The sequence below is a fragment of the Penaeus vannamei genome, chromosome 12 (genome assembly GCF_042767895.1).
Source record: "Penaeus vannamei isolate JL-2024 chromosome 12, ASM4276789v1, whole genome shotgun sequence".
In the NCBI taxonomy this organism is placed as follows: domain Eukaryota; kingdom Metazoa; phylum Arthropoda; class Malacostraca; order Decapoda; family Penaeidae; genus Penaeus; species Penaeus vannamei.
In genome coordinates this window covers 27109429-27117736 of record NC_091560.1, presented here as the reverse complement: position 1 = coordinate 27117736, position 8308 = coordinate 27109429, and positions in this window count along the sequence as shown.

Sequence of the window (8308 nt, the reverse complement as noted above, 5' to 3'; positions counted from 1 at the left end):
CAGAAGTACCGCGCCGACCCAAAGGACGCTTTGAGGGGCTCGGGACTTCGGCGGGATAATGGTGGCAAACCAGTTCCTTGCGAGGCGCTCACTGTCAAATCATGCTCCATTAAGACGAGGGATGCTGTCCCCCGCCCGATCTGGGAGGCGATCTGCGCTATTTTTATGCCGCGGAGAGGCGTCTATCGCTCGCCTTATCTCCGAGATCTGGCCAATGATGGGCGCTCACACCTGGGCCGGTGTGCCTGCCTGCCTGCCTCTCTCTATTTCTTTCTCTTTCTCTTTTTTCATATCTTTCTTCTCTCTTTCTCTTTCTCTCTCTCTCTCTCTCTCTCTCTCTCTCTCTCTCTCTCTCTCTCTCTCTCTCTCTCTCTATATATATATATATATATATATATATATATATATATATATATATATATATAGTATGTGTGCGTGTATGTACGTATGCATGTATATATACATGTATGTATATACACACGTGTGTGTAGATCTATCTATCTATCTATCTATCTATTTATATATTGTACCTGTACAATACAGAATAAGCTTTACGTACATACATGTATTTCCGCAAGCTAGTCAATCCGTTAGCCAGGTAATTAGCCAATCAACAAATCACTTTGTTCCTGTGAGCCTGTTCACTCGGCGGCGAATGTGCTGCCCTGCTACTAAAGTCCCCGCTCACGCCTCGCTGAATCTGCCTGCGTTAGAGTAATCAAGAAGCGGTTCGGTAAAACTGCAGAATGGTTTATGATCCCGAATATATGTATGGGAATGCCAACCTAAAGGACACGACCGGAAGATGCTGTAGTAACTACATTTCCGCGATATGAATATTGCAAAGAAAAGCTATCACTCCAAATCATTAGCAAAAGCGTTATTTCAGTCAATTTTCCATATTTCAAGCGGGTCAGTATTTTCATTTCCGAGGGGGGGGTGTGTGTGCCTATGTGCGTTTAAGCGTCTGCGTGTGGATGTATGTATGAGTGTGTGTGTCTGTATATATGTGTATGTATTTATGCGTTCGTGTGCGTGTGCGTCGCGCCTCATACAAAACCATACACAACAGGTATCAGTCGCAGGCCCGTCCGTTCCCCGCGAAGGTGAAGCGCCGCCGACGATTGTTTGGTGTCACGTTACAACCACAGGCACGGCAGGGTAGGGCTGCGGCCGAGGCGGCGGCAGAGGCGGAGGAGGCCGCGCTCAGCTGGAGAAAGGAGGAGCAGGACACAAGGGGAAGGGAGAAGGGGGAGGAGCAAGTGGAGGTGAGGGTGAAGGGGAAGGGGAAGGCGCGAGGGGGAAGGTGGTGGGGAAAGGGGCAGGAAAAGCCCTTGGGGGAAGGGAGATGGGAAAGGCTGGGGAGGGGGCAGAAGGGCACAAAGGGGAAGAAGAAGAGAAAGGGCGTGATTTTAATATAAAAAGGCTGAGTGAGGAAAGGAAGTAATAATAAAGATGAGAAAGCAGAAAATAAAATGAGAATGAGAAGCATCGCGAATGCAGATGAAGATGAAAAGAGTGAATGAAGAGGAGGGAATCTCTAACGGCGAAAATTCCAATTATACTCATTCACAGCACCATTCCTTTTAACTGCAACCCAGAAAACGCAATACTTACAAAACATTTACAACAGCATGGCGACTGAAGTCGTTAAAAATCAACCAATAAATAAACGGATAAATAAAGAATAAAACCCCGGGCATCGGTTCTGCGCCAGCAATGCTTGCACGACTCTCGCCTCGCGACGCCGAGCAAAGAATCCGGGCCGACCCTGAGCCGAGTCCTCGTCCCTCGCTGCCTGAGCGTCGCATTAAGACGAGAAAAGGGATCCTTAACAGCATTCAGAATTGCTCTATAAAGGACCTAACGACCCTCGCGGCCACCGGAGCGCCGGGGATCCCTGACGGAGGTTTGGGGGTTATCTTCCGAGGGCGAGGCGCGGAGGCGTGGGAACCCAGGACGCGGCGGCCGATCCACACGCGTCACAAAGCCCCTCCTTCGCCACTTGGGCGTCCGGCCCCTCGCGCGCCCTCATCAGCTCGGATCTTTATTCCCTTTCTGTACACCTGCCGTCGCGCCGGAGGGAAATCTCGAGCAAATCTTTGACGCAGTTAATTAAGAGCGACATCCTCCGAGGGGAGACGGCCTGACGTTTACTGTCGCCGCAGGAAGCCCCGTAGGACTCGCGCGCGGCTTCAACGTCATTAATTAGCCTCGACCCTCGCGCGCCGTCCTCACGCTGTGCTGGAGAGACTGCTCGCTCTTGTCCTACGAAACACATTCCGAGAAGTTCAGATTATATAAACAAAGCGAATGCGGGATGAAACGGGCGACGAGGATGCAAATCGATAGGGTATAGCGAGGAAAAAACGCAAAAGAGTAAATACGTCATACGAATCTACCACAGACAATACGGGAGGAATACGACCCGGCCCAAGCCCTCCTGCCCAAATACCCAGAATCGTAAAGCAATCGCCGGGCGATCAGAGAAAACCGGTCGGCAAAAGACCCGAGCGCGGAGGAAGCGGCGCCGATGCGAGGCAGCGACGCAAGCCATCCGATACACTGGTCTTGATCTTGATAAGGAAAATTATAGGTCCACCATCTGTCCCCGCGGCCGCAGACACGTGACTCCGTGGCGGCCGCGCGGAGGAAAAGCTGCTGGAATGCTGCTTGGAAGGCTGCGCGCCGAGTCACTGGAGACGCGTCCAAACGGGAGGAATAAAAGAAAAGATAATACCGGTCGGGGAAAAAATAAAACGAAAATGAAACAAAATAAAAGCCAAACGAAGATTAAAAAGAAAGAAAATATACACAGGATGAAGAAAGTGAAGAAGATAAAAGAGGAATACATATAGAGAACGTACAACAAAAATGCTAAGAGGCTTTTCAGCGTCTCGTAACCACCCTCCCCCCCTTACCTTCCGGTTGAGTCACGAGGGAGAAGAAGAAAAAGGGGAAGAAGACCTAAAGAAGACATGAGAGAGAAAAAGGAACGTCCACAAAGAGGACGTTTAGAAAAAATAGACTAAAACATTTCTCCACATCTCTCACGACCCCCACCCTCCCACGCCCACCCCCCGTAGAAGGAACACGCTTCAGAGAGACTCCTGCGAAAGACTCGGTGAACTAATCAAGATGCAAAAAAGCGTAATTCTAAAACCTCGCCATAACAACTGTATTTTTTGAGAGAGAGAGGGGGGGGGAGGGGCGTCGTCAACTAAACTGTCACTTTCACTTACCACTTTTCTTTGTGGAATTTGTACTCGGACTATTCCAATTATAAACAGACGCGCGGAAACATCTTTTGAGCTATTTTTATTATTTTTTTTATTTACGTGACCATTGCTGTGATGCTAAGATTTCAGTCTATATAACTCGCAGGGCATTTTATATTTCCTTACCGCACCGAAGTACAGTGAAAGAAAAACAGTAATAGCGCAAGACATATGATTAAATAAAAGTCCACCACAAAGTATATCCACAAAGAGAAACAAACAAACAAACCAAAAAATACCGCCCATCCCTCATATGACTTCCCACTCTAAAAGCAAAGCAGATTTTCTCGAAACTACAGTAGAAAAAAATCCTCTTTTTCCCGCCCGAGTGAGCTATCGTAGACCCAGAAATACCAATTTTCCTGTCGGCACTTTTGGAAGTTAGTCTCACATCCCCTGATGTAAAAAAATGAATCATTTTTCGACGGTGCAATCCCCGTTGTGTTTTCCACCGGGTTGGAGTCAGAAAATGTTATCACTGACGTACAGTCTTGCGCTATTTTCACCCTGGCTGTAACGGGTCGCGCCTGGCGGTTCCTCTGTAAATAATCGCTCTCCGTTATTTTCGACTCTCAGACGTGTGTGGTGGAAGACAGAAGGTACAGAATGGGCGAGCTTGTCAATGACGCAGATAAATTCCAATAAGGTGAGTATGCCGATGGCTCATATTTAACACAACTAGGCGATTTGACCTGCATTTCTTGGGAAATCGCAGGATATGGCTCTTCGAAAATAAGAAAATGCGAAATGCTCCCCCGAAGAAATTTTTGAAATATTGCAAGACTGCGATATAACCTCAAACATATGAGTAATAATTCTCGGATTCTCCCAGACTTCCGGAACGAATTTCTCGCACTGGCTAAGAGAATACAGCCATGAATCTTCACACAAGCAATGAAGACCATATCACGGACAGTAAAAGTTTACATCCCGCCTCTAAAATGTGTCATTTAACTCTCGGTTCATCTGATCCTGCGCATTCAGCTTCGCAAATATGCAAGCCCAAAGAAATGAACGAAAGAAGGAAACAAGACTAACTTGCAACGGCGGGGTCTGGCTGGCAGCGCGAGTCAGACCCTGGGAGACCCACGCAGTTCAGCTACAAAACTCGGAGTTTACCAACTACATTAACGCTGCTCCCAACGGGCGCTCGGCGGGAAAAAGTGCGTCGCCGCCATCCTATACTTCCTGTCTCGCTGCCGCCTCTCGGGGAAACGACGGATAAGCCCGTGCTGCAATCTGCAGCCAGATGATTTGTGCGTGTTCATTAAGACACTTTATCGATTCCAGTAAATGTTGATCAAGCTGTGTCTGGGGTAACGATCAAGATATTTCGAGTGGATTAATCTCACTCGACACACCACATGATCAAGCTCACACCACTTGTCACAAGTAACTTGACCACCAACCACACGTCTGGCTGCCCGGGCACTGCGGCCGCGCGACAAACAAAGGTCGCCTCTGTAGATGCTAAAACGTACATTGGATTGTGTCAGGGCCGATCCTGTGCGCATTAAGCATAGAGAAAAGTGCAACGTCATAGGCGCTCTCCTTCTCTAGGGGGTCCCGACCCCTCCTCCTCACGTGCAGGACGACCCTATCTCAGCGGTGCCAGGGCGAGGCAGGGCGACCTCGGGCGGGTCTGGGAAACTGAAGCAGACACTCTCTGAGGGTGAGTGATCACCCTGTCTAACACTCCACCCTCAGCCCCTATACACAATGGCTCAGTGTACGCCCTGTCTGCCTTGCCTGGCCGAGCCACTTTGCCGCTCCGCCTCAGCCAGCAGTCTCTGCGGGGGGAAATTTACGACAAATTTGTTGCTCTGTTGTTATCCCACCTTTCTGTCTATGTCTCCTCTCTGTTTACCTACTATCAAAGACATATATATCCCACTAACACTGTTCAACAGCCAACATCGCATTTCATTTTTTTCTAAAAAAAAAAAGCGGAATCAAGAAAGACAATATTCCTCCCTTTTCCATAAAAGTAATATTTCATAATTCATTTTTGTCGCTTACACACTTTCATTGATATAAACAACCAAGAAACACTCGAGCTGTAAGCAACTGCCTTTGAACATTTGACTTATGAGTCTAATGCAATGACAGATGCAGATGTTAATAGTGATACACATAATGCTTCAAGTGATAAAGATATTAATAAGATGAATAAAATAATAATAACAAAATAGCATTAATCATCATAATATAGGCAAATCAAATTAGTTATAATCATAAAGATAATGAAAATGATAATTTGATATTAGTATTAATAATAATCACATTGATTATAATAAGAACAATGATGATATAATACTACTGACAACAAGGATAATGATAATAATAATAATAATGATAATGATAATAATAATAATAATAATGATGATGATATTAATAATAATGACATAAGCACCAAACACAAACTAGATTGGAAAACATATATATTGCAAACAAGACCACTATTTTCATATCACTTCCATCATCGATTTTCTGACACCTTGTTTACAATGTCCTCTTACTTTTCTAGCCCCCCCCCTCTCTCTCTCCCTTTCCCTTTCTCTTTCTCTCTCTCTCTCTTCCTTTCTCTCTCTCTCTCTCCCACGCACACACAGGCACGCTCATGGCTATGTACCGAATGACCGTCTGCAAAAGGTTTCCTGACATCATGAATCGCTGATTCCTCGCAACACGATGAAACGACTTCATTTAGGTGTTATATTCCCCAGCGGGAGATAAGAAGGAGGTAGGGAGAGAAGGAGTGGAGGAAAGGAGATAAGGAAGGGGAGGAGAGAAGTGGGGAAGGACGGAAGGTGAGATAATTATGAATATAGAAATTAATTGATGAAAGGAAAGGAATGGTGAGAGGGGGAGAGGGAGAGGGAGAGGGAGAGGGGGAGAGGGAGAGGGAGAGGGAGAGGGGGAGAGGGAGAGAGAGAGGGGGAGGGAGAGGGAGAGGGAGAGGAGAGAGGGAGAGGGAGAGGGAGAGAGGGGGAGAGGGAGAGGGAGAGGAGAAGAGGGAGAGGGAGAGAGAGAGGTAGGGGGAGAGAGAGGGAGAGAGGGAGAGAGAGAGAGAGAGAGAGAGAGAGAGAGAGAGAGAGAGAGAGAGAGAGAGAGAGAGAGAGAGAGAGAGAGAGAGAGAGAGAGAGAGATAAAGGATGAGCATTATCAGTTCCTCCTCCGCTGGCACGTGTGACGATCACTCGATATTATGGAAGTGAACGTGACCGCCAACCCAATCCTTCATCCTGTCTCGTCTCAGTGACTGCATTTCGCATCTTCAGAATCAATTAATCATGTTAGACAGCACAGAACCTGCGCGTGTAATCCACCTGCCTTAAACAGAGAGACGAAGAGTGACTGCATTAGAGACACAGATCGAGTTCATCGCTACCACTTTATATTTATACAACGTCTCGATGGCAGACTTCTGCGGCTTCCTAGTGACACGGGTACCAAGCGTCATCTGATCCAGGCGTGTTATCGTTACAGCAGTTCACCGTGTGATTGTTAGAGCAAATCACTGTTTCGTTGTTACAGCAAATTATGACATTACTCTTTCTGCAATTATCGTTTTACCATTACAGCATATCTTCGTCCTAGTATAATAGTGCACCGGACCATTGTTACAGCAAACCGTCGAGTTATAACGGGAAATTACCAGGCAATTATCAACAGGAAATCTTATATAATCGCGCAACGATTACAAATTATCCCAACCAACCTGCGCCTCCTCCTAAAATCCTAAAATTCAACCAGCTCCGTTTTTTCTCTCTCTAAACGTGATTGTTGTGGGATTCCGCAGACATAAGCCGGCAAGGCAGGCCGCGGTCAGCACGCCTGGAACTTTATCTTGCCACGTAATTCTTCGGAAGATTTAAGACTATTTTTCAAGCGCGTCGCAGCTGCGGTTATCGAAGTTAAAGGTCGGCCATGTTTTAACTGGGGATCAAGAAAACCGCCGTGTCTTGTTTCCGTCGGCGAGAGGAAGAAAATCGCGTTACTCCTCCGCCGAGCTCGAAAGGAAAACAATCCCGGTGTAACTACCTGTCGGCGCTTCAGCCATTACCAACAATAAAGGCTCCGGCCACACACATCTGCCGCTGCAAGGCACGCCGCGAGTCTTGCAGGTTTGATTTCATTTGATTCTTTTAAGACGAAATCAGCCATAAGGACGCCCCCTTAAGACGAGCCATAAAACCCACATTAAAACGCCAGTGAAGGAAAGACCTGACAAACCTGTAAGACCACGCGGTTCGGCGAGACATCCTGGGAAGGTTTTAAGGGACGAATGTAAAACGTTCGTCCGACCTTTCCCAGGTTTACGAATCCCCTCTTCATGTCTCCTCTGATCACAATCCGTGTCAGACCGAGCTTTCCCTTCCCCTCCTCCCTCCTTTCCCTTCCTCCCTTCCTTTCCCCCTCCCCTCCTCCCTCCTTTCCTTTCCCCCTCCTCCCTCCTCTTCCTTTCTTTCCCCCTCCCCCTCCCCCTTCCTTTCCCCCTCCCTTCCTTCCTCCTCCTCTCCCTTCCAGTCCCCCTCACCTCCTCTCTCTTCCCTTCCCCTCCTCCTCCTCCTCTCCCTTCCCCCTCCTCCTCCTCTCCCTTCCCCCTCCTCCTCCTCTCCCTCTCCCTTCTCTTCCCCCAACCTTCCTCCCTCCTCCTCTCCCTCCCTTCCTCACCCCTCCAGCAGTCCTAGGAGTACCGTACAACTGGGAATTACACGCCACTACATCATATCTAATTGTTTTACCAGTGCGAGCCCCAGCCGCATGTCGCCAACCTCGGGGCAGGAAGTCGCCTCTAGGCCTACCCGCGGTTCACAGCCTCTTACTCTCCTAATTACCTGTGTTTACCTTAGTAATAAGATACTTCGAACCGCCATTCTCTTTTGTCTTGTAACGTCACTGTATCTTATTTAATAGCAGTATTTAATACAGAAATTGCATAAAGGCGAGTTTGTATATCATTATTATGACTAGTGCTGATGTGAGTTTACACGCTAGACTGTGCATGTCCCGTAAAATATCCTAGA